This window comes from Lutra lutra, chromosome 3, assembly GCF_902655055.1.
Source record: "Lutra lutra chromosome 3, mLutLut1.2, whole genome shotgun sequence".
In the NCBI taxonomy this organism is placed as follows: domain Eukaryota; kingdom Metazoa; phylum Chordata; class Mammalia; order Carnivora; family Mustelidae; genus Lutra; species Lutra lutra.
The window spans coordinates 4,059,278-4,083,983 of record NC_062280.1 but is presented as its reverse complement, the minus strand read 5'-3'; positions in this window follow the sequence as shown (position 1 = coordinate 4,083,983).

Here is a 24,706-nt window from a genome sequence, read left to right as displayed (position 1 = left end):
ATTCAATTATACGTTTTACTTGACTTCCCTCCATGCATCCACCAGAAATCTAATTTTTAACTTTTTCTCATCAGCAATACATTTTTTTAAATTTCTTTCATCAATACACTGTGTCTAGTCACTAAATACATTTAGTCACTGAAATTCTCCAGTACCATCATCCCCTTTTTAGGAGAAAGCATAAATCTCACTTACACACACACCCTAATGGATCAGGGATTTCTTAAACACACTCCAATAGAAAATGAAACATTTTTACAATGCATACCTAGTGATATACATCAAAATGTTAATTTTGACTACTACTTCTTTCTCTCTTTCTCTTTTTTTTGACTACTTTTAATTTGACATGTTCTGAGTTATTGGGCACAATTTGTTTACTTCTAAAATTTTACAAATTTTCTCAGCTAAACATTTGACAGGTTTGCAATCAGATTATACACGTATTTAAAATAATGGGCAACACAATCTCCTAGGTGTTGTCCTAAAGTCAATTCATGTTCAATCCACTCAACTACATCACGTTTGCACCTCAAATAACGAGCTACTTAATAACCAGGACTGCACCCCATTAAGGGATATGTATGTATGTGTGCAGTAGGGGCTTGACAAGTATTTATTATCTCTTTTATTTTCTTCCAAGATTTTATTTAAATTCAAGTTAGTGAACATATAATGTAGTATTGGTTTCAGGAATAGATTTTAGTGACTCATCACTTACACATAACACCCAGTGCTCATTATAACAAATGCCTCCTTAATTCCCATCATCCCTTTAATCCATCCCCACCCACCTCAGTTTGTTCTCTATAGTCAAGAGTCTCTTATGGTTTGCCTCCCTCTGCTTTTATCTTATTTATTTTATCTTATTTTTCTTTCCCATCCCCCATGTTCTTAAATTCCATATATGACTGAAATCATATGGTACTTGTCTTTCTCTGATTGACTTATTTCACTCAGGATAAGACACACTAGTTCCATCCAGGTCATTGCAAATGGCAAGATTTCATTATTTTTGATGGCTGAGTAATATTCCATTGTGTATATACCACATCTTCTTTATCCATTCATCAGGTGATGGGCATTTGGGCTCTTTCTATAATTTGGCTAGTGTGGGTAGTGCTGCTGCTATAAACATTGGGATGCATGTGCCCCTCTGAATCAGCATCTCTTAATGTGACAAATGAATACTTGGGAGAACTTACAAATGGTCAGAACTGAGAGACTCTTGAACTGATACTCTGGCAAAGGATGTGTAGACAGAATGGCCCATCCTATCCCAAAGCTGTTCTCACAAAACTGGGGCCTGTTACGCACATGGTGCTGAACAGGAAAAAAAGAAGGCCAGAAGGAACTACTTTTTAGCCTCAAGTATCTTGCAGTTCAGTACAGAGACCAGAGATGAATGCAAGAAAAGATAACAGGCAATATGCATGCTGAAAATGCATCTCTTTTCACAAACTCAAGTGTGTAAGAAATCTAAGTTTTATTTTTCAATAATAATGAAAAGGCACATTTCTTCAATTGATATCAGGTTCAGAGTCTTCCAAGGGCAGAAATTTAAGTCCTACACAATGCAAAGACCTTCTTTATCTTTGTCTGTGGTACCAGCTCTAAGTTCGAGGGAGCCAAGATGGTGGAGGAGGAATGGGGAATAAGCAGATGCCCAACATGGCATCTGCTGAGGTCTGCTGTCTCATCTGGTCATTGGGAATAGGCTACTATTGGCCAGACTTTATTCCTATCCAAGGGGCCCCTCATACCGGGTGACTGTCCTTGCTACCAGAGCTCTTCCTGAGGCCCCTGCATGTCAGGGTGTGTGGCCTGGGACGCTGCTCAAGGTTCCTCCTAGCAGTTCTTGAGGAGCAAACTGGAATCATTTCCCAAAGCCACATCAAGTTTGGGCTGAGGAGGCTCTGTGAGACAGCCTCAGGCCTATAAATTAAGACAAATTTCATTGGCAAACTGCATAGCCATTTCTAACCTGACATCGTGAAGCTTCCTCAAGCTCTGTGTGTAACCAGAAGTTACCTATATTTACCTGGGATTTCTGTTGTTTTTCAACCAACAGTGAGGACAGGGGAGATGTCTTTTTTTCTAGGAACAAACTAGCAGCTCATGTACTTTGTTTCCCCTCTGACACTCTAGGGAAACTTATCACTCCTGACTTATCAAACAATCCTTGGGGCGGAAAATCCTGTTCCTACATCACTGTGTAGTCTCTCAAATCCATTAACTTCACCTGAGAATGCCTTGTTCTCTGTGGTGTTTACACATTTGAACCCAAGTCAGGAAAATATTTATGTTTTCTCTGAGTCCGTGGATGGCCTGCGCTCTAGCTGCACAATGAAAGAAGGGCTGTAGGGTTACAAGAGAATACGCGAATTAAATTCTTGGGTAACAGGTCAGAGTATCTTGCTATCAATTGCTTAAATGAATGCTCAAGATAATAGAGGAAGAGATGGGCAGATCTAGACCTCAGATGGGCCTGGGGCCTATTGGGGCACACTACTGGGAACCTGACCTTCTCTTCGCTCAGTCTGGCAGCCAAGACTCACTCATGCACAGTGATTGTCTACTTGCTCCTGGTGGGTAGGCATGTAGGTAGCTAGAACTTCCACAATGGTCCTTCAGGAAGAGAGATCAGAAGAGAATAAAGATGGAAAAGGGACCATTTTGCTCTATTGCAACTGTCATTCTGCAGAAAAAACCCCAGGGAAGACTCCTGGGTATCAACCCTTCATGCTGTTACCTCTTGTTTTATATCATACTCTCTAAGTTTTTGTGTTCTTTACATTCAGTCGTGCCTGTGGGTGTCATTCACCCACTGTGCCACACATGTAAATGTCGTAAGCTATAAAATTTAGTGAGCACATTTTATAAATATTAGTATTGCTATTCTTAGCAAGTCCAACCAATGGCTTTGCATAAGTCAACCTCTTTAACCAACTAAATCTTACTATGTAACAAAATTTAGTAAGTACCTATTATGCATGAGGCAAAGGACTCATGGCTGGCATATGTGAGAAGCAAAGCATGCACAGCTGCTACTTTCATAGGGCTTATGATTTGGTGGAAGAGACAGAAAAATAATTTTTTAAAGATCACATAAAATGTGCACCTGGTGGCTCAGCTGATTAAGTGTCTGCCTTTGGCTCAGGTCATGATTCCACAGTTCTGGGATGGAGTCCTCCATTGTGCTCTGTAGTAAGCATGGAGCCTGTTTCTCTCCCTTTACCTCCCCCATGCCCACTCTCTCTCCTGCTCTCTCTCTTTCAAATAAATAAATGAAATCTTTAAAAAGATAAAGATCACACAAATTCATGATGACGCATGATAACGCCATGAAGGAAAACCTCATAGAACTAGTCTGAAGGCAAAACGGGCTCTTTATGAAGCAGTGACATGAAGCTATACTTAAATATTAAAGGTCGAGTAGGGGGAGGGGCGCCTGGCTGGCTCAGTCCACAGACCCGGTGACTCTTGATCTCTGAGTCCTGAGTTTGGGTCCCACCTTGGGTGCTGAGTAGGGGTTAACTTGATAGACCTTTTGAGGGTTAGGCGAGAGTGGGAGTTCAGGTCAAAAAAAGAGCATTTTTTCTTTTTTTAAAAGCTTTTATTTATTTATTTGAGTTGGCGAGAGCATGAGCAGGGGGAGGGGCAGAGGGAGAAGCAGGCTCCCTGCTGAGCAAGGATTTCCCCGCACCCGGGTGGATCCCAGGACCTGGGGTCATGACCTGAGCCAAAGGCAGACGCTTAACTGAGCCTCCCGGGCGCCCCAAAACAGCGTTCTTCAAAGACCCTGAGGTTCAAGACCAAAGTGGCTGGGGGGAGGAGGTGTCTGAGGTGAAACCAGAAGGCGGAGGCAATCCCTACAGACAGGGTGAAGAACTGCGTACTTTTTTCCTAAGAACCACCCAAGTTTCACGTGTCAGGGTGACATAGTCAAAGTCGTATGTGGTCACTCTGGCTGCTGCGACGTCCTCTCTCCCTCACCTCGGCCTCGGCCAGCCCCGTCTGCCCTTCACGTCAGTCCCTCACAGACCTGTCTCTGGCCCCGTCGCTGCCGTGCAGCGAACGCCCGTGACGCACGTGCTCCGTCTCCTCAGGACGCCCGCGGCTCAATGGCTCTTCTGTCGCGTACTCCTCGGTCCCCTGTGTCCCCCACGCCCTTCCCCGTTCTGCATCAGAAGCCGCCCCGCAGACCTGCCGCCCCGGTGCGGAGGATTCGGAGGCGTGTGAGGAACAGCCTGCGCATGCTCCGTGCGGGGTGGAGCGGCCGTGACCGTCCGCGCGAGGCGCAGTGGGCCGGGGGAGGGACGCGCCGCCGCGGGACGTCGGACCCGCATGCGCAGACCCTCCGGAACCCGTCCCGCCCGCTGCTCTCCACGCGCTCACCCGCCGCTGTCCCGTCACCCCCGGCACGGCCCGGCCGCTCCTCTCCGGCTCCTCGCACCTCCGCGGGGCGCGGCTCCTCCCCGAAGGGCCTGCAAAGCCGCTCTCGGGACTCAGCCCCTTCGCTGTCGACGTCGGGTCTACGAAGGCGCGGACGCCCGGGGAAAACGCTCACACCAGGTGACACCGCGTGCTCTCCCTCGCCTCCGCCTCCTGTCAGGCCGGTTCCCAGGCCCAGCGCGGGGCCTGAGGCGGGAGGAGGCGTGTCCCCCACACGCGAGGCCGCCGCGGCTCCCGACTTACCTTCGTCTCACCGACCCCGGGGTCAGCTCGGGTGCGTCTCCCCTGTGCGCGCCCGCCTGCGCCCCGCGCGCCGCAGCCGGACGTGCACAGCGCACAGGAGTCCCGCGCTTCGCGTCTGAGGGGACGTCTAGGCCGCAAACCGCCGCGCCTTCTGTCTGCAGCGCGGTACGTGGGCCGGCCTCGGCCGCAGCTCATCGCTTGGAGACAGTCACACGCACGGTGTGGACACGGCACCAGCCTCCGCTGCCGATGCCCGGAACAGTTCGGAGTTTACCCCCTTGCCCTTCTCAGGAGGAGGCGCTCCTTCCTCCCGCGGCCTGATCCACTCCGGGGGGGGGGGGGGGTCGTTCTCTTGCGCTGTCGTCGGCGCCTCCTCCTACCTGCTCCGCGGGATCCGCATTGAAACGGCTCGTGTTTGTCCCGGGGAAGCCCTCCCTGCGCTCCGTCTCCCGACCTAACCTCGAGAACACGCTCTCAGCGCATCTCCCTGCCGCCGCTTCTTCACTGCACACTTAGCTCCTCAGCGCACGGCCCTCGGGCTTCGGCCGCCAGGAACCCGACCCAGCAGCGCCACCAGCGACCTCCTGGCGGCCAGATCCAAGGAGCGCGTCCTGGTCCTCAGCGTCCCTGACCGCGCTGCAGCTGTCGGTGCCACCGACCTCCGCGCCTCTCGTCACCCTTTCTGCGGGAGGGGAGCCGGGCCTGCCGGTCTCCTCTGCCCCTCTGAGCTCTGTTTTGTGGCTGGTGATTGACTCCTAGTTGCCCACCTTAGAGAACGGCGGTCCCCTCGAGTGCTGTCCCGGGACGCCTTTCCTGGTCACCCGTGACTTCCGGGGCGCCCAGGCGACTCAGTTGGTTCTGTGTCTGGCTCTTGATTTGGGTTCAGGTCATGATCTCAGGGGCTCGGGATCGAACCCCACGTCAGGCTTCGCACTTGGTGTGGAGTCTGCTTGGATTCGCACTCTCCCTCTGCCCCTTCCCTTGCTCACGCTCTCTAAACAAACAAACAAACAGAATATAAAATCTTTTTTTAAAAAGTCTCATTTCCCATTCGAGTCTCCATTCTGTGTGCATACTGGTCAGCCCCGAACCCTTTCCTCCGAGCTCCACACAAACCTGTGCTTTTTTAACAGTTCCTCCTGAGCTTAGGTAAGTGCCTCAGACTCAGAATATCCTGAAACAAGCACAAGAACTTTCCTCCAAAATGACTCCCCCTCCCCCGGTGATTTCTACCTTGCTAGACAGCAAGATCATCAAGCCTCATGTAGGAGCCAGAAACCTTGACTCCCCCAGCTCACTTCCTGCCACCCTGGTTCCCCCGGCCACCATTGTTTGGCTAAAGGAATACAAAAGCTTTTGCCCTGGTCTTTCCCCAGTCCATCGTACCTCCTCAGTCTAGCCTCCCCAAGCCAGTCGTAGCAACCTCTTCAAACAATCGTTTTAAAATGTTATCTTTTTTTCTATCTAAAATCTTTTAATATTTCTTTTTGCCAAACAGGTGACCTCTCCAGCTTCCAGCCTCTCTGACCCACTTTTTCTCCCTTTTAGCCAGATACACTGGAATGCTCTCAGGCTACTTCCCACTTAGGGGCCTATGCAAATGCCTTTATTTATTTATTTATTTATTTATTTATTTATTCATTCATTCATTCATTCATTCATTTACCTGGAATGCTTATCCCTCCTTTTGGCTAATTCCCTGGTTACCTTGTTCTATCACTTCCTCTTTGAAGCTTTCCTGGAGCTGAAGACTAGGTGAGGTTCATCTGTTTTACATTCCTGTAAGACTTTGCACATTTGTAATGTTGACTTTTGTGTGGTTATTTGTTTAACGCGTATCTTCCCTGCTGGGTTAGAAGCTTCACAAGGGGGAGGATAATACCTGCCTTGCTCATCTTGGTGGCAGAAGTACCTAGAGAAGTGACTGGCTCATTGCAGGTGCTAAATCCGTATGTCCTTGTCTAGTGACCATCTTACATCTAGTAAATAGTCATAGCTTTACATTAGCATTTAAGGCTGAAACTCATCTTGATGGTATATTGTGAGCCAAGTAAAATGTTGATTACATTTAAGTGCCCAGCTACTGAAAGGTCATATTATTAATTCCATTTCATAGAACAGGCATTTGGGCAGAGCAGTTAGAACCCGCGATGCGGAATGAAGTAGGTAAAAAGGTTGTCCTCATTTCACAGATAAGAATCTTAGAACACAGAAAGGTTAAGTAACTTGCCCCAGGTCATACAATAGTAGCTAGCAGGGCTGGGATTTAAAGAAGCCTGCACTGGAATTTGGATTTGAAACAGGCCTACATCTATACACTACACCCCAGTGACTATGCACCTGAGAACTTCCTCCTCTGAGGAGAGCAGAGTGCTCTGATGTCTGGCCGCTCCTCAGTTAGCCCTGGGTACAGAGCTGTGGGACGGGAAACCCTACTCTTTCTGCCCAGCGCTGATGGAACAGAGAAGTGTGCCCACGCAGACCCCACGTTTAGAGGCGCGAGTGCCACCTGGTGGACACAGTTGTGCTCTCTTGGATCCTTGGTTTTTTTTGTTTGTTTTTAAAGATCCTCCACTTAACAGTTGTCTCTAACACAGCTCCACGTTCAGGTGGATTTTAGGAACTTGCTAATAGAGCATTCTACAGTGATGTACTTAGGTACTATGCTAGGCTTCCTAGGGATGAATTCCTCTTTCTGTCTTTTTTTATCGTATTTAATTTTTTTTTGAAGTTTGACAAAAACAAATAGAAGAGAGTTCTTTGGGGAACGTCCGGATGGCCGTGTCAGTCTGTTAAGGGTCTGCCTTCAGTTCAGGTCATGATCTCAGGGTTCTGGAATCCCGTTTAGGGCTCCCTGCTCAGTGGGGAGTCTGCATCTCCCTCTCCCTCTGCCTACAGCTCTCCCTGTTTGTGCTCTCTCTCTTTGTGTCAAATAAATAAATAAAATCTTTAAAAAAAAAAAGGAAGTTCTCTGTCATTCAGCACTTTTTTATCATAATGAGAAAAGCAAAATTTGTTTACAATGAGACTTAAATTTTGTGTCTTTTTTGTTTGTTTGTTTTTAAAGTGATCATAGTAGCACTTACCTGAGAGAGCTGTGGTGGGAACAAAATAAATTAATCTGTAGGAAGTGAGAAGACAGTGTCTGGCACTTGATCGGCCCTCAGGAAGTGTTGTCTGTTATTTGTATTATCCCAGAAGGAAATAGGATATTTATCTTTTCTAGAGGATTAAGACAAGGAAACATTTCAAATCTGGCATGCTCCAGAGTTATTCTTTTTGAAAATGAGGGTGGCATAAGAGAGAAGTTTAGCTATTACATTTAAGAATACGATTGTGGATTCAAGTTTTCATTCAAGTTGCACATATTTCCTGAGTGCCTACTGTATGCTGAGGAGGGCAGAAAAACTATGGTAAGGGGCAAGAGTCCTTGCCGGCAAAGAACTTAGAGTCTAGAGACAGAATGTATTTGTGGCCTGACCAACCAAATAACCACCCGAGGATGGTGGGTGCCCCGTCCAGAAGCAGAGAGCAGAGGCACCTGATAAGTTTGTCCCCTGGAGAAAGGGACTCTGTCTCTGGTAGCCCCACTGAGCGCTCCCTCCCCTCCTGGAGACTTCCTCCTGCTCTAGCTAACTCTCTGTATCAGCTTGAAACTTCTTCTTTCTCTCTTTTCAGGTCACTGCCAAGTACTACAAGCTAAGATGTGAACAATCACATCTTCAGCTGTTGCCTAGTAACATAGTCCTTCCAAGAGGTATGTGCATTTCAAGGAAGAACTTTAGATCTATTCACAGCCCAAGCCTCAGGACAAAATGTCACCAAATGTCCTCTTTGATCCTAAGATTCTTAGCTAAACATAGTTCAACCACACAGTCTATAGAATGGCAGCCCAATGACCATCAGGAAAAAGAAAATTAACAATGGATTTCAGTAAGTAACACAATTTCATGTTCTAATAGATGTGATGGTGCTTTGAAAGAGGCAAAAAACATGATAGATGTATGAGACATTGGGCTCCCTGTGTCTGCACGCTTACTCCCTCATGCCGTGGATATCGAGGGGCTCAATTTGGGAATATATTTCCGGCTCCTAGGTCCAGACATCCTGGTTATAACAGCTGTCACAGAGATGAGCTCCATAAACCAGGGCTGCCTGACTTTCTGAAAAGATCTCTCTGGATGAAACGTTGAGTTGAAAGACTTAATTACATCTGTGTTATTCTTCAATACCAAACAATATCACAACTCACAAACGGCTTTCTGTTCTTCTGACTTAACATTAGGATCCTATCTTGTCATTTTTGTCAGCTTATCTTTCTGCTTCCTGTCTCATCCTTCCCCTCTCCATCATCAATCATCAGGATATAAAAAATAAAAACAAAGCTAAACTCTCTGGTTCGGAGAGGAAGACTCCAGAATGTAAGTATATACTCAAATAAAATTAATGGCTGGGTGAACAGGAATGAGAAAGAGATGTATGTCAGTCCATCAGGGGGGCCGCAAAATCCTGAGTGTATCATAGTCTGTCAGAATTAGGTTACTGGGCTTGATCTAGCATCAGATAGTAGATCCTGAGATCTTACCTCCCCAAATCCCCAAACCACCAAATTCCTTTTTGCACTAGGCTTCCTGCTTCAAGTTTGTCAGAATTTCCACTAGGGTGGAGGGAACAAGAGAGCTGCTCTCCTCAACTTCTCCATTCCCAGTGATCCATATGCAACCTCCCCCCTTCTTTAATCTGTCTAATTTTTGTTTTGAAATGAATAATACCACTTCCCCAGAATGAGATAGGGGATCTTATTATATAACTTGTTTGAGATCTTCCCAAGTTGCCCAGTTCCCTTAGAAAAATAATACAGCATTAGCAAGGTGCCAGGAACAAAACTGTTACATAATAGTTACTAAATAAATTTAGTGTAATTGAATTGAGTAGTCTAAGAGGGCACAGCCAAGCAGAGGCACGAGGAACCACTGGAGACTCTCCGAATTCCACCACTGATGAACATGGCTAATTTATCCAAGATGTTTTTCTCCCAGGAACTGACTTTCCTAGTCTGTCCATTTGTTGAACAACCAGTCTGGCTCAAATTAAGAAAAGTGCTTGATTAAATGACTAGGGATGTGGGAAGAGGTAGGGACCCTCCAAAGATGACTTAAATTAACCTGACAATTACTGTATTCTGCCAATTTTGTCACAAGTAATCACTTTGTATTTCTTACACTCCCGCTGTGTGGTTTTTCCAGCGAGTTGAACCAGTTTCCCAGTCAAATTGGTACAGCATGAGTGTCCTGCTGGCTGGAAATGCTTCTTCCAAGCCACTCTGCTCTGCTCAAATTGCCCAATGCAGGTCAGGGTGAGGACTTGGGGGAGTACCTAGACTCCCTTTCCAGTGAGTGGTTGTTTCGAGCCAACCACAAATTAGAACTTAATTGCTCTAGTCTCAGTAAAACTGGCTAATTCAACTTCTTATTTTAAAGTCAAAAATCTCCCGTAGTGTAGACAGCCTTAAATTAACTACAGTTTGCAAATATTGCCCAAACTGTTGGGTCTTTCCAAAGCTTCTCTGCAAACAATAGTGATGTTGTATGGACAAATTACAAAAAGATAGTGAGATTTTTGTTTAAAAACAAATATGGGGAAGTCTGGGTGTGGTAAATTACAAAGCAAATTGAAGACATCATGGCCTAGAGAGGAGAACTTGTTGGGGAGTTAAAAAATGAAGATCTGAGGATGGGTTCAGCTGCCACAGTGCCACATTTAAACACCACTCAAAGGCATATGCTTTTATTTAATGACCTTGGAAGGTGACAAAGCAGACCTTCTAGGAAGGAGGCATATGGGTTTGCTTTTCCCTGTTCCCTGGAAACCACAGGAAACCACCAGCACATCAAGGATCAAATAAAAACTATTTCTATCAATAACTTAAACAAAGAATTTTGTATTTCTAGTATTAGAAATATCACAAAGGGCTGGTTTCTAAAGAAGCTAATACTATACAGTTCTTTATATGATCCTTGGTTTCAGCAGTCTTATCTTTGAAATAGTTGGTGTTGACCCTTTCTGCCCCTGCTGCTCTAATCCAAGTTCTCATGACCTCTTTTCCAGATCATCACAAGTATCTCTAAATGGGTTCCCCACCTCCAGATTCACTCATGTCCAATCTTGCTTCCACAAGGTTGTCACAAATCAGAATCTAAAGCTCAAAGCCAAACAAAGCTAAACAATATGCAGTTAATGTCTCTACACATAGGAGATAAAATTCTTCAAAAAGGAAGAGAATAATGAGCACAAAATACAGAGTAGTGGTAATCTCTTGGGGGAGGCAAAGAGGTGACACAGGGAAGAAGCATATAAATGGAGCGATGGAACTGGAAATGTTTTAGTTCTTAAGTTGGATAGTAACGTTTACTTCTTATATTGAATCATGAGTTCACAAGTATCCATTCTACTATCCTGACTCAGAATTTAGATATGTGATTATATGTTCTCTTTTAAGTGATCAAATACTACATGATAGACTATTTTAAGTAAGGTGAGTGAAATTTGATTTAAAGGAAGGTATTAACTGAACATGGACAAAGGTATTATATATTATACATGGTGATAACATGAAAGCGATGGGAAAATGATTAATATATAGGAAACAGGTATATGGAAACTAATCCATATTTCTTAGCAGATCATCAAAAGTACAAGTGGGGTCATGTTTACTTCTCCAGCAATTTCCTCTCACTGCCTCCCTCCCAAACCTACCAAACAAACCATGATTTTTTTTTAAAGATTTATTTATTTATTTGACAGACAGAGATCACAAGTAGGCAGAGAGGCAGGCAGAGAGAGAGGGGGAAGCAGGCTCCCAGCTGAGCAGAGAGCCCGATGCGGGGCTCAATCCCAGGACCCTGGGATCATGACCTGAACTGAAGGCAGAGGCTTTAACCCACTGAGCCACCCAGGCGCCCCACAAACCATGATCTTTCATGTTCCATGCCATTGCACGTCCTCTTCCCTCCTGCTGAACTCTCTTTCTACTGTCTCTGCCTGATGAACTTATTCATTCTAGAAGACCAAGACCTTCCCTTCCCAAGGACACTGAACTACTGTGTGTCTTCCTTAGGCCAGGTTATTGCCTCTTTACTTTCCGGAGCATTCCATCTGTTCCCTATCCTTGCGATCGCACCCGTGCATTACATATTTATTTTCTATCCATCCTTCTATCTAAGTGATGAATTTCTTGAGACGAAAACTTACTCAATGTTGCACAGTATCCAGGGCATTACACGACATCAAGAAATACCTGAGAGACTGCTCACAACAAACACGGAAAAGTACATGAATAAACCTGCCTCCACTTGAGTTGCACTGTGACCTCCAGCTCACTCAGACTCCCGAAGGATACAGCAACTTGAAGACTAATTCTGTAATCACTGGGTGGTCGAAGACAAATAAGCCAACACAGTCAAAAGAGGGAAAGTTACAGAGGCAAAAATCACTGAGCTGAGTGTTCTCAATGCTGGAAACTGCATCAGAAGGGGACTAAGAAACTATCATTTAAACACATACATATCTCCTCCCCATGGGTAAGTATACATATGGAAACTACTGTTGTCCTTAGCTCACAGAAGCTTCCAGAGCTTCAGTGACTGAGAGAGGCTGACAGTGGCATAGGGGATTGGCAGAGGAATACAGCAGATGAAAAGGAGAAGCATGAAGTCTTACAGGCAGTTCCATTGAACATGCAGTCTCCATGGCAACTCCGGGAGAGGAGAGGTTGGCATGAGCTATAACCACATCAGGATCACTGACCTTTGAAGCATATGACCAGAGAACGGTGGCACCTGCATTAAGAGACTGCAATGAACAGTGCTGGATTTCGGTTAAAAAGTGGATCAAGGGCAACTCGTCTTGGAGGCCCTTCCATTTTCCTTCATCCTTCATTCAACCATGACTTACTAGGCACTACTCTTTGACAGGCATGGTCCAAGCTGCTAGGTGATCACAATGGTTATTACAGTTTAGTCCTTCCTTTAATGAACTCACAGCCAACCGGGTGGGGGGCAAAGTGATGCATGTGTGAACACAATACAACACAAATTAGAATTGATAATTATCCTATGTGAAGTATAAATCAAGAAATGTGGAAACACAGAGGGGAGAAAGCTAACTCTCAATTGCACTGATAAGGGAAAAGTAAATAAAGGAGGTGATTTATCATCTGAGTATTGAGGAAGGACAGAAACGAGATATGCAAAAAAAGAAGGAATAATCTGGGCATGGGAGTGAATTCTGGAAATCTAGGGCATATTACCCCCCTTTCATTCTGGAAGAATTCATCGGAAGTGTTTGATTCATGTCCCAAATAACAAATACTCCTTTGGCATCTCATACCTCTTTATAATACTTAGGAGAGTTAGGCTACAACAGAGAAAAATAAAGGTCAGATGCCAGCACCACAACCTTGCATTGTAGTGACTGGTGTCTTGCTAATGGACCTGGGCTTTCAGCACTGAGGGCAATAACAGACAGTACAGTTGTGGAATTGGTTTTTTTCTATTTATTTTGCAAAAGGCTTCAAGGTTCTGGGACTGAGCTAATCATAATTCATGGTTCATGATACTCTCTTCCTTGGTTAATGCATGGAAACCTTTATTTGCTTGTTGGTTGGATAGTTGTTTTTATAATGTAATCAAATTTCTGCTTTTGGCAAAAAAATGACAGACTAACTGGTACTGGACTTGTGCCTTCTCTGTAAACCACAGGAAAATTGCATGAAATGTAGGGAAAAAATAAGCTTTCAGATATTGGAAAACAAGTAGTGCAGGGAAGTGATCTCTGAGGAAAGGGACTCAGTCCTATGATCACTCTGGCTCTCTAAATGGAGGCACATTCTAGACCGGGAAGGAAGCAGGGGGACCCAAGCAGAGTACAGGGAAGTCACCAAGGTAAGGACACAGAAATCAGAAGAATGAAAAAATGCAGACACACAACAATGTAAAATTACAATGCCCAGCATCTAATCAAAAAAATAGTAAAAAGAGATAATCTTTTGGATAATACGGATCATAACAGGTAGTATAGTTCTAAAAACAGCAGAGGCAGGGAAATGTGACTTTTAATTAGGAGAAAAGTAAGTAATTAGGAGCAAAATAATAGTTAATTTCTTGTCAAAATTAACATGAGCCAGCACATAACAACATTTCTAGTACATTGAAAAGCAAAATATGTTTCAGCTTGCTGGAATTCTATACCTACCAAAAGTATCTTTAAGAAGGGCATGGCCATTATGGACTTGAGCAATAGGGAGGTGATGAGCACTGAGTGACATATAGACTTGTTGAATCACTATATTGTACACCTGAAACTAATACAACTAATGATATGTTAATTATACACACTTCAATAAAAAAAGAACAAAAGCAAGTATGATTTATACCTTGCAGTCTTACAAGATTTCTTAAGAATCTTAGGATTTCTTATGCAAGTTTTTTTAAAGTGTCTTCTATAAACATTGATAAATTATATTGAAATTAATATATTTTATCAAAAGATAGCTTAAAGAAAAGGAAAATAAAAGAGAAATGTGAAATTGAGAGAAAATATTTGCAATACACACATAATTAGTATCAAAATGACTAGTATCAGGAATAATTCCTAATAAGAAAAATACCTAAAATTATGATAAAGAACAAAAGAAATTAATACATTAATACATACAGCAGAAGCACATAAAGCCAATAAACATGTGAAGAAATGGTCAACATCATTACTGACTTGAAAAATACAAATAAGGAACCCAATCAGATGCCATTTATACTTATTTGATGGGCAAAAATACAACAGAAATGTTAAAATTTCAAACAGTAAGAGTCAAAAGTATTCGAGTTTGGCTGAAGGGTAGATTGTGTATTGCGTAATAATCTTACAAGGGTACATTTGAAACTAACCCCTGGAAGGTATTAGTACTAGTACTAGACTAGAGTACTAGTCTAAGTAGTTTGATTTGCGGGTGTTCAGGGCTGTAAGGTGAACTGCTGGCCACTCGGACCCTCTCAGTGGGATGAGCAATGCTCTTGCCCAGGGCAGTGATCTATGACTCAGCCCTTGGACACAGCTTCCCCGTTCTCATCACCAACCTCTGGCCACAGGTTTTATCCCACAGAATGCAAAGCATGAAAGAAATTTTCTCCTTTTCAAATAATTTTTTATTTTGATATGATGCTTTCAGTATTCATCCCAAAGGTAGGAAGAAGATAGGGATTTCAGATAGCTGGGTAAGTAGGAGAAATTTTTTCTTGTTTCAATAAAATGGATACCTTTATTGACATACTGAAGCTTTTAGCCTCTCTCTCAAATGCCTGGAAAGACCCATAGGAAATAGTGCATTCAATTTAATCATTTTAGATGAAAAAAAAAATCTGTTTGTCTAAAAATCCAAGTTACAGAAAGGATAGCTGTGATTAAATAATATGAATGAATAACAATAATGCTTTTATTCCAAAATACAATACTTTCCTAAAACACCCTTGTGTACTGTTTTATAGTCACAATTCTGAGAGGCAGGGTAAATACTTCTAGTCCATTGATGAGAGAGAAACTGAGACACAAAGATGAAATGACTTGACCTAAAATGGTCGGCCTCTTAAATGCTAATGCCAGAAATCAACTCACTGGCCTGTCCCACGAACCCCTGTTGGCATTCTCTCTGTTCCTTCTACCCTGTCCTCTTTCTTCTTTCTTCCCTTCCACTCTCTCTTTTTTCCTAAATATTAACTTTAATAACTTGTTAAAGTACATATTTACTGCGAAGAAGTTAGAAAAGCATCAAAAAGAAATTAAAATCATAAACAATCCAACCATTCAGATAACAACTATTAAATATTAGTCTGCGCTTTTTAGTCTTTTTCTTTGTGCATCTATATTTTTTTAATAGGGAGCACACTTAGAGATACCTTTTGTCACATGCTTCTTCACTTAAGGGGTTAGTGTAAATATTTTCCCAAATTGTTAAATATTTTTCGAAAACACAAATTTTATTGGCATACTACAATTTATTTAAGCAATCCTCTCTACTGTTGTAGACTCTTTTCTCTTATTTTTAAAGATTGATTTAACAGAGAGAGAGAGAGGGAGGGAGAGAGAGAGAGTGCCCACAAACAGTGGGGAATAGGAGAGGGAGAAGCAGTTCCCTGCTGAGCAAGGAGACAGATGTGGATCTGGATCCCAGGACCCTGAGATCATGACCTGAACTGAAGGCAGAGGCTTTAACCCACTGAGCCACCCAGGCGCCCCACAAACCATGATCTTTCATGTTCCACGCCATTGCACGTCCTCTTCCCTCCTGCTGAACTTTCTTTCTACTGTCTCTGCCTGATGAACTTATTCATTCTAGAAGAATGACCTGAGCCAAAGTCAGACACTTAACTGACTGAGCCACCCAGGCGCCCCTTTGTAGGTTATTTTCAATGCTTCACCGTTAAGAACAACAGAGTACTATATATATATATATATATATATATATATATATATATATATAGTATAATAGTATAGTACTATATATATATATATATAAATAAATCTTTGTGCACATCTCTGATTTTTTAATCATGACAAATTCTTAGTAATGGAATTTCTGGGGCATTTCTTTGTACTCTGAAACATGGCCATTACGGAGTAACAGTGACTTGATGTGCGTTGGAATTTTGGATTTCAGAAATGAAGTGTTTGAGGTTGTCTAGAGTGTGACCATGGAGGCAGGTAAATAAACTGGAAAGTAGATTTTTACAAAATAGGATGATAGCATTCTATACATTGCTTGTGGAGGTAGATGCTGGGCTTTATGAGGAGACAACTGGGCAAGCTTTAAAAATTAAAAATACACATGTCTTTGGATTTAGCAATTCCCCTTGTATTTATGTGATAGATTTCCTTCTGCACAGAGGAAATGATGCACAGTTATTGGCTGCAGCATTATTTATAAAACAGTAGAAACAACCTACAGATTCATCAATAGGCATCTGGTTAAAAAAGAATGTTACAGTTATTAAAATACAGAGTTAAGTTTTTTTAAAAAGCAAGGAATAAACAGCAAAATAAAATACTACCACTTGTGCGAAGACGTAATTGGGAGGACATACACACACAGACACAACTACGTAAGTATGTAGTTCAGTTTACATACGTTGGCTATGGTAGTTGCCTCTAAAGAACTGGTCGGCTGAGAGAGAGTGGAGGGGAAAAGCCCACTTTTCATCGTTTGTCTCTCACTGGGGTTTGAGGGCTGTTGGTTTAGTTTTTTTTTAGGATTTGTGAGGAGAAGGGGCTCCTTGTGGGAGGCAGGGAGGATGGTCTCTCAGATCCACTGCATATACCAATCCCCATTTATGCTTCCCTGCAACTTTGGCTGTAGATCTTAGGAAAACAAGATCCAAAAAGGAGAAATAATGAAGAAGGAGCCATCAGCACTGAAGCTCTGGTTTGCTTCTCCTACCTGTGGGAGTTTTGCAAATAACAAGAGTGGGAAGAATATTCTTTCCTCTCAGGGTTGTTTTGAGGAGACAGTGAAATCATGAAATGCTTCATAATGGCAAAACAATATTAACAAATAAAGTGTTTATTCAACAAAGATTTCTGGAACATTATTGTGATTCAGGCCCTGAGTTAAAATGGTAAGCCCTTTAGTGTTTTATTAATAATTTTTCTTGCCTCTTATGAATGTATGCTTCTCATTGTTCACTTCTGTGGTTGTTTCTTGCTAAAAATCAGTTTGCCCATCTGTCTGTGTCCCTAATTCACCCCCAGACCCCCACCCACACCTGTCTTTTGTTTATATTACATTAACTGGGACAGAGATCATCAAAAAGCCCAAGGACCTGATTCAACCTCCAAACATGTTTTGTTTGCCTGCTGAATGTTTCAATATTTTTGAGATGGTTGACTTTATTTTTTTTTAATCAAGAGCTTTCAAAAGTCAGATATTTTACTTTTTTAGAAAAATCAGAAGATCTGGCAACAATTTGGAAAACAGTATGGGGTTTCCTCAAAAAATTTAAATTAAAACTACTGTATGACCCAGTGATTCTTCTGGGTATTTATCCAAAGAAGGTTAAAACATTAAGTCAAAAAGATATGCACCCCTCATGTTCATTTGCAGCATTATTTACAATAACCAAGATATGGAAACAAACTAAGTGCCCATCAATGAGTGAATGGATAAAGACAATATGATATATTATTATGTATTATACATTATATATAATGTGATATATATCTTGTGTAGAATGGTATATATATACATGAAATATTACTCAGACATAAACAAGAACGAAATCTTCCCATTTGCAACAACATGGATAGAACTTGAGGGCATTATGCTAAGGGAACTAGGTCAGGCATAGAAGACAACTACCATACGATTTCCCTTATATGTGGCTCGACAACAGCAACGACAACAGCAACGCCCCCAAACCAAGCTCATAGACTCAGAGGACATATCGGTGGTTGCCAGAGGCAGGGAATAGCCGTGGTGAAATGGGTGATGGGGGTCAAAGGTACAAACTTCGACTTAAAAAGAAGTCGGTCACGGGGATGCACTGCACAGCCTGGTGACTATGGCTAAAACTTCCGTATTTCGTATTTCAGAGTTGCTAAGAGAGTCGATCACAAAAGTCCTCACCACAAGGAACAGCATGTTTGTCCTCTATGGCGACGGAGGCTAACTGGATTTATTGAGGCGATCACTTTGCAATGGATACAAAAATCGAATCATGTTGTACACCTGCCACTCGTATAACATTATACATCAATTATATCTCAATTAAAAAACAGTAATAATGCAGTCAATTAAAAAGAAGAAGAAGAAGAAGGCCTGGCAGCAACAGGCCTCAGGGCAGGAGGCCTTGCTGGGCTGCCCGGGGCCTGGCTCATGTGACACGGTCTTCCCCCACCCCTCGGCATCCCTGCCTGGCCCTGGGGTCAGCAGTTTCCTACACCTAGAGCAGGCGGAGACAGCTCATTCCTTTCTTGGCTTCCAAGCGCATGTGGAAACAGAGGGGCTTTCCAGTTCCTCTCAGCGCGGCCAGGTCGCGTCCAAGGGCCCAGTCCAGCCCCGAGAGGTTGCAGGCAGCAGAGCAGGGGAGTGCGGCCAGGGCCCACCAAGGCGAGCATGATTAAAGGGTTAGAAGACAGATCCTCTGAGGCCAGTTTTAAGGAACTGGGCTTTTCCCCTGGCACAAAAAAAAGGACAAAGGATGACTCAGTTGTCATCTTCAAGGGTCTGAGGGGTAATTATGATGGGAGTCATGCCCAGATGCCCTCCCTGCCCCCCACTCTGTGTATCCCGTGGCAGGAGGAAAGCAGCCAAGCTGTAAGGAGCTTTTAACTTTTTACTCGAGGCTGATAGAATCCTCCGTCTGCCTCAGACCAGGCTGGACTTTTCTGTCTGAAACAAAAAAATCAGCTGCGTGATTCCTTGAATTCTTTTCCAACTTCAGTTCTTCATGTTTTCCTCTACCATATTCTCTCTTAACTCCGGAGGCTTACCAGAAGAAAGTGAGGGAGGGCTTTCTTGAATAAGGAAACACAGTATGAATCACTGTAAAATTCTCTTTAGCAGCATCCAGTCTTGAAGTTACCACAGTAAAAAATGCATGGATACTCTTCCTAAACATACAATTAGGACACAGCTGGGAAGGTATTTAAGATTCTTTTCCCAAGTTAACTTTTTACCAATTAGATTGCTGTGGGTATGGTTTGTTCAATAGACTCAAAGAAAATAATTTGGAGGGCTTAAGTGCAAGTCCTATTAAAAAAAATATTCCTGGGCGCCTGGGTGGCTCAGTGGGTTAAGCTTCTGCCTTTGGCTCAGGTCATGATCTCAGGGTCCTGGGATCGAGCCTCGCATCGGGCTCTCTGCTCAGCGGGGAGTATGCTTCCCCCTCTCTCTCTGCCTGCCTCTCTGCCTACTTGTGATCTCTGTCTCTCTCTCTGTCAAATCAATCAATCTTAAAAAAAAATATTCCTTAGACTGACTATTCTTAGTTGCTTTTATTTAGTTTTAAAGATAATAGCAGGTTTTTGTGTCTCCGCTCTGTGAATTCTGTGAGTCTGTGCAAAGGGGCTGGAGGGATTTCTCAAGATGTCAAACCTCCTGGACCGCATCTGGTCCCCAAATTAAGAGCCAGACTCTGAGAGAGAACGGTGAGCAGAGTAACAATAGCTGCCATTTGCTGTGAGGCTAGTGGGTGCCGAGTGCTTTTCACGTGAATCTTCATAATGACCTTATGAAGGAGGTATCAGTATGCTCATTTGACAGGTCAGAACGCAGAGTCAGAGAGATGAGGTTCTGGCCCAAGGTCACCCAGCTAGCAAGCAATGACTTCCAGATTCAAACCCAGCTCTGCTTGACTTCAAGTCTTGGTTATCATGCCACTACCTGGCTCCTGGTTTGAGTGTTCGCTTTGTTAGGATGTACCAACCCCCAGCACAGGTCCGTGCAACTTTATGAATTATTTAGGTCAGTCTACTGACATCATTACTTTGAGCACAGAGAGCGCTCATTAGCTCTCCAGGTCAGTAAAAGCATGGTTGGCAGGGACATCATAACTAAGTAGCCTCACCTCCTGCTGGTGGTTCCATTCCCCGTCCTCTCCATGCTGTTGAATTCTTTTAGGCTGCAACTTTAAAAAAAAAAAAAGATTTTATGTATTTATTTCAGAGAGAGAGAGAGAGTGGGGAAACGCAGAGGGGCAAGCAGGCTACCCGCTGAGTTCAGAACCCAACACAGGGACAAAGGGCTTGACTGGAGCTGCTCCATCCCAGGACCCTGAGACCATGGCCTGAGCCAAAGTCAGACCCTTAACCAACTGAGCCACCCAGGGCCCAGCCGTAAGTGCGGCCCTCCTTGAAGATTCTTTCAGCAATTCTGGCTCTAGGATTTTGTTCCTTAAGGAGTGGTCCACAGAACTTCTGCAACAACGTCACCTGGACTTAAGTGCTGGGCCTCACCTTGGATCCACCAACTCAGATTCTCTGGGGGTGATCTCCATATGTAATGAGTGCTCCAGCTCATGTTTCTACATGCTGCAGTGTGAGAGGTACCGCTCCTCATGCAGTGCTTCTTAACCTTGGACCAATCGTGTAATCATTTGGGGAACTCATGCCTGAGATCCCCGCCTCAGGGATTCTGATTTGTCTGGGGTGTCGCCGGGCATCAGATTTTGGGACATTCTTATATCCAGCCGAGACTGAGGATCACTTTCCTGGACCTGGAACGCATCCTCTCACACGTGAGACTCTCCTGCCTCAGACTCCCCTGGAGGGCTTGCTAAGGGACAGAGTTCTGGTTCTGTGGGTCTGGAGTAGGAACTGCTACTTTGTCTTTCTAACAAATGCCCCAGTGATGCTGCTCCAGGGACCGTATTTTGCAAACCACTGGTTTAGAGACTCTTGAATATTAGCATGCATCACTGCTAGGTTTTAAATAATTAAGGAAAAATCTTTCTGCTGCTTTGAAAGCTTCAGAGACACCTTTCCAGCCCTAATTTAAATAACTTTGCATATGTTAGGTCTGCCACGGACTAGATCAAGTCAGCCTTATAAATAGAAGAATTATTAACCTATTCTCCTCCCCCCAGGAGATTTAGATATTCAAGAGAGTGAGATTTAGATATTCAAGGGAGTGACAGCAACATTTTGCCGGAATAAATACATCTCTTAGGCACACTGCCCCTTGCAAAACGAGAAGAGATCTGATGAGTGGAGATCCATGAAAGTACTGGTCACTTCCAACATAAAGGTAGGTACTAGAGCAATAAAGTAGTACAGAAAATAAAATTTTTGCACAAACACAGAAACAAAACCTTGACCTTGTCATTATTGGCCCTGTTTGCATTCCCACTATTGTCAGAGACGTGGGGTACATCAACTGATTCCTTTGGGACTAAGGAATCGCTGGGTAGGGGCAGGCTGTCTTCAAACAGACTTGGGGCCTGTGCGCTGTGTGACCCCAGGGCACCATCCATGTAGGCTTGGGGCAAATTGTACCCTCTAGGGCTGTGTTACATGGCAGGACTGGAAGAGGTCCATATATTTTCTGGAGTTACAGAAACGTGAGCAATGTCGCCAGGAACAGGGACCTAGAAAGATTTATGACACGTGCCCCAGAGGTCAAAGTTCAGCCATTGATTTGCCCTGACCCCACCTGCTTCTCCAGCTTCCGGGTGCTGGCCCTGGTAACCAACGCGGGGAAGCCCAGTATTTGTTCACATGGATAGAGACATGGTAAATGTGGTTGAGGAAACCCTGAGTGCAGTTTTGAGAGCCAAGAAGGCCCAGAAAGCAGGTGTCTGGGTGAGGTGTAGATCTTGAGCATACAGGCCCTAAATACATACATGTGAAGCTCAAGTCCTTCTGAGAGCTGTGGATGAAAGCTACATCTAGCTCTTCAGCCGGGTTCCTTTTGCCCTTACTGCTTCCCCTGCTGTCTCCGGCGCTTGCCCTAGAGCAGCCATGTGCTATGCATTGTCTGGAGGAATTCCAACTTTGAATATTTTTATCCGAGTCTGGATTCTGGATGTCTGCCTTGCTGTTAGTCCCGGAAATGTGGTCATTCTTAACTTCAGCCTAAAGGACAATCAGGATGTCCCCACCTCCACTCCACTCAGGCACTTACCTGGGTCTCTTCTGGGATTCTACCATTATCCAGCCACCCAAACGGAAGTACCATCTGAGGCGGAGCTTCCAGTCAAGGAGGTAGGGCGTTATGCCCAAGGGAATAACTCAGGGGAACAAGTCACTGGTTTTCTTCCAGACAACGACAGACAAATCTTCTAGACAACGAGAGTGAAATTTGGGACTTCCATTGCCCCTCCGAGGTGTTGGGTTGGGCCGGAACCCAATCAAATCCATTGTTGCAGACCGAATGTGTCTCCCCACAATCTGTATGTTGAAGCTCTAACCCCCAAGTGTGACTCTATTTGGAGTAAGAAAATAATTAAGGTTGAATTAGGTCACAAGGGTCTGATAGGATTTGTATCCTTCCAAGGACAGACACCGGGCAGCTTGCCAGCCTGCTCCCCCAGCACGCAGACTGAATAACCGCCACATGAAGACGAGCAAGAAGGCGGCCGTCTGTGCTCAGCATCCAGCAGACTCTCCTCCTGCAGGAACGTGTGAAAGTCCGGGCAGAACACACCATGGAGGAAGATGCCTGCAGAAGGGGCAGGAAGAATGTGCCAGTGCCATCTTGTTATTGTACCTTTCACTCTTAAGGGTAGATCGAGATGCTTTTGCTTCCACTGCTAGAGCTTCAAGTGAATGTGTCGAGGCCAGGAATGGCTGAGATCCTGGAGTGAAAATAGTGAAGACAGAGTCAATGACGGCCACGTCCAACGTGGAAGACGAGGATTTCTGCATCACCCTCCCCAGCTCAGGCCCGGGGCTCCTCAGGCGTGGCTGCCCATTGGCAGACTCCTGCGCTGGTGGACAGCTGGGGGTGCAGAAGACGGCGTGTGCTGTGGACCTCCGGGAGGGCTGGAAATCTGGCATTGGTGAGTCCTCCATATACGACTGGGAAGATCCGTCTAACCCTTACAAGGAGAGATATTCAAAACATTGAACACCAGGTAGAACCGTTGTAAACCACCAGTGTCGCTGTATCCGTGCCAAGCAGCCACCCATCAGCCCAGGGGCGAGCTAACTGCTGTTTCCACGGTCCACGTTTGCGTCACAGACAGAAGGCACACGTGCAGGCACAGCTTGCTCAGGGCAGTGCGAAGCTAGCCCGCACGATTCAGCAGCACAGTATGTGTGCTGTCGTAAGAATTACCCAAAACGCAACGTCACTCAGGTTGGGGGCACAAGATCCAGTTCTGAATCAGCTCATACACATGTTGTTTTGATTTTAAACTGGATGTCAGAGAACCAAAGAAATAACGTCCACGGGCATTCTGCCTGACACAAATATTCTAAACAGACTGGCATCCTACTTCATTGTGTCCTCAACCTTCTTCACCCAAAGCTTCGCACATCTCAAGGAATATATTTAGAGACACAAAACGTAGGGAATAACCCAAATCAGAGATTTGTTTATACTCTAGAAATTATGTAATGTGAAAATATCATTTCTATTAAGTCCTGGCCTAAATTCTGTGAGTCGAGAAAGAGTGATAAGTGTAGTGGATATGACAGAATGTGAGATTCCAATCCAACATACAAATTTTTTTTTTAAGATTTTGTTTATTTATTTAAGAGAGAGCACACATGAGACAGAGAGTGCACAAGTTGAGCAGGGAGCCCTACCGGGCTGATCCCAGGACCCCAGGTCATGACCTGAACCGAAGGCAGATGCTTAACCTACTGAGCCACCCAGGCGCCCCGCAGTGTACAATTCTTGCATGGACTCGCAGCACAGACTTTGAGACGAAACACTATATCCATAGTGCATTTATGCAGTATGGCGAACTAGAATTTTTTGAATTCTACAAATGGATTTTATATATAAGTATTCTCTTCAGCCACAATGTCTCCTCGGTTGTCCAAATGGCCTTTAAGTAGCAAATGTAGTATTCAGAACCCAGCTGAGAATCTGGAAAATTTTCAAAGACCAGGTAACGATGAAGATAGATTAAGTCTATGTACTCGGTGCCATTCACTTTACTTCCTAGGAGAAACCCACATTATTCAAAATCTCTACACAATTTTCTAATAGGTTTGCATATTTGGTACTGGAATGTGGCAGAGATTGCTAGCTTTTGACCCCGACATCCTTTCTTCCATTTCAAGGCAGCTGAAACACAAGTTTGTTAAGGGAACTCATGCAGCCGGATAAAAGCTGCATTTCCTGGTCTTCTTGCAACTATAAGTGTGCCAAATTTTTGACCATTTAAATACAAGCAGAAATTTTGTTTTGTAAAACGTCCAGGCAATATCCCATAAAGGTAAGACCCAGCCCTCTGCCTTCCTGCTTCCAGCGGACTAACCGGACCCCTGATAGGATGGCTTTAGGAGCCAT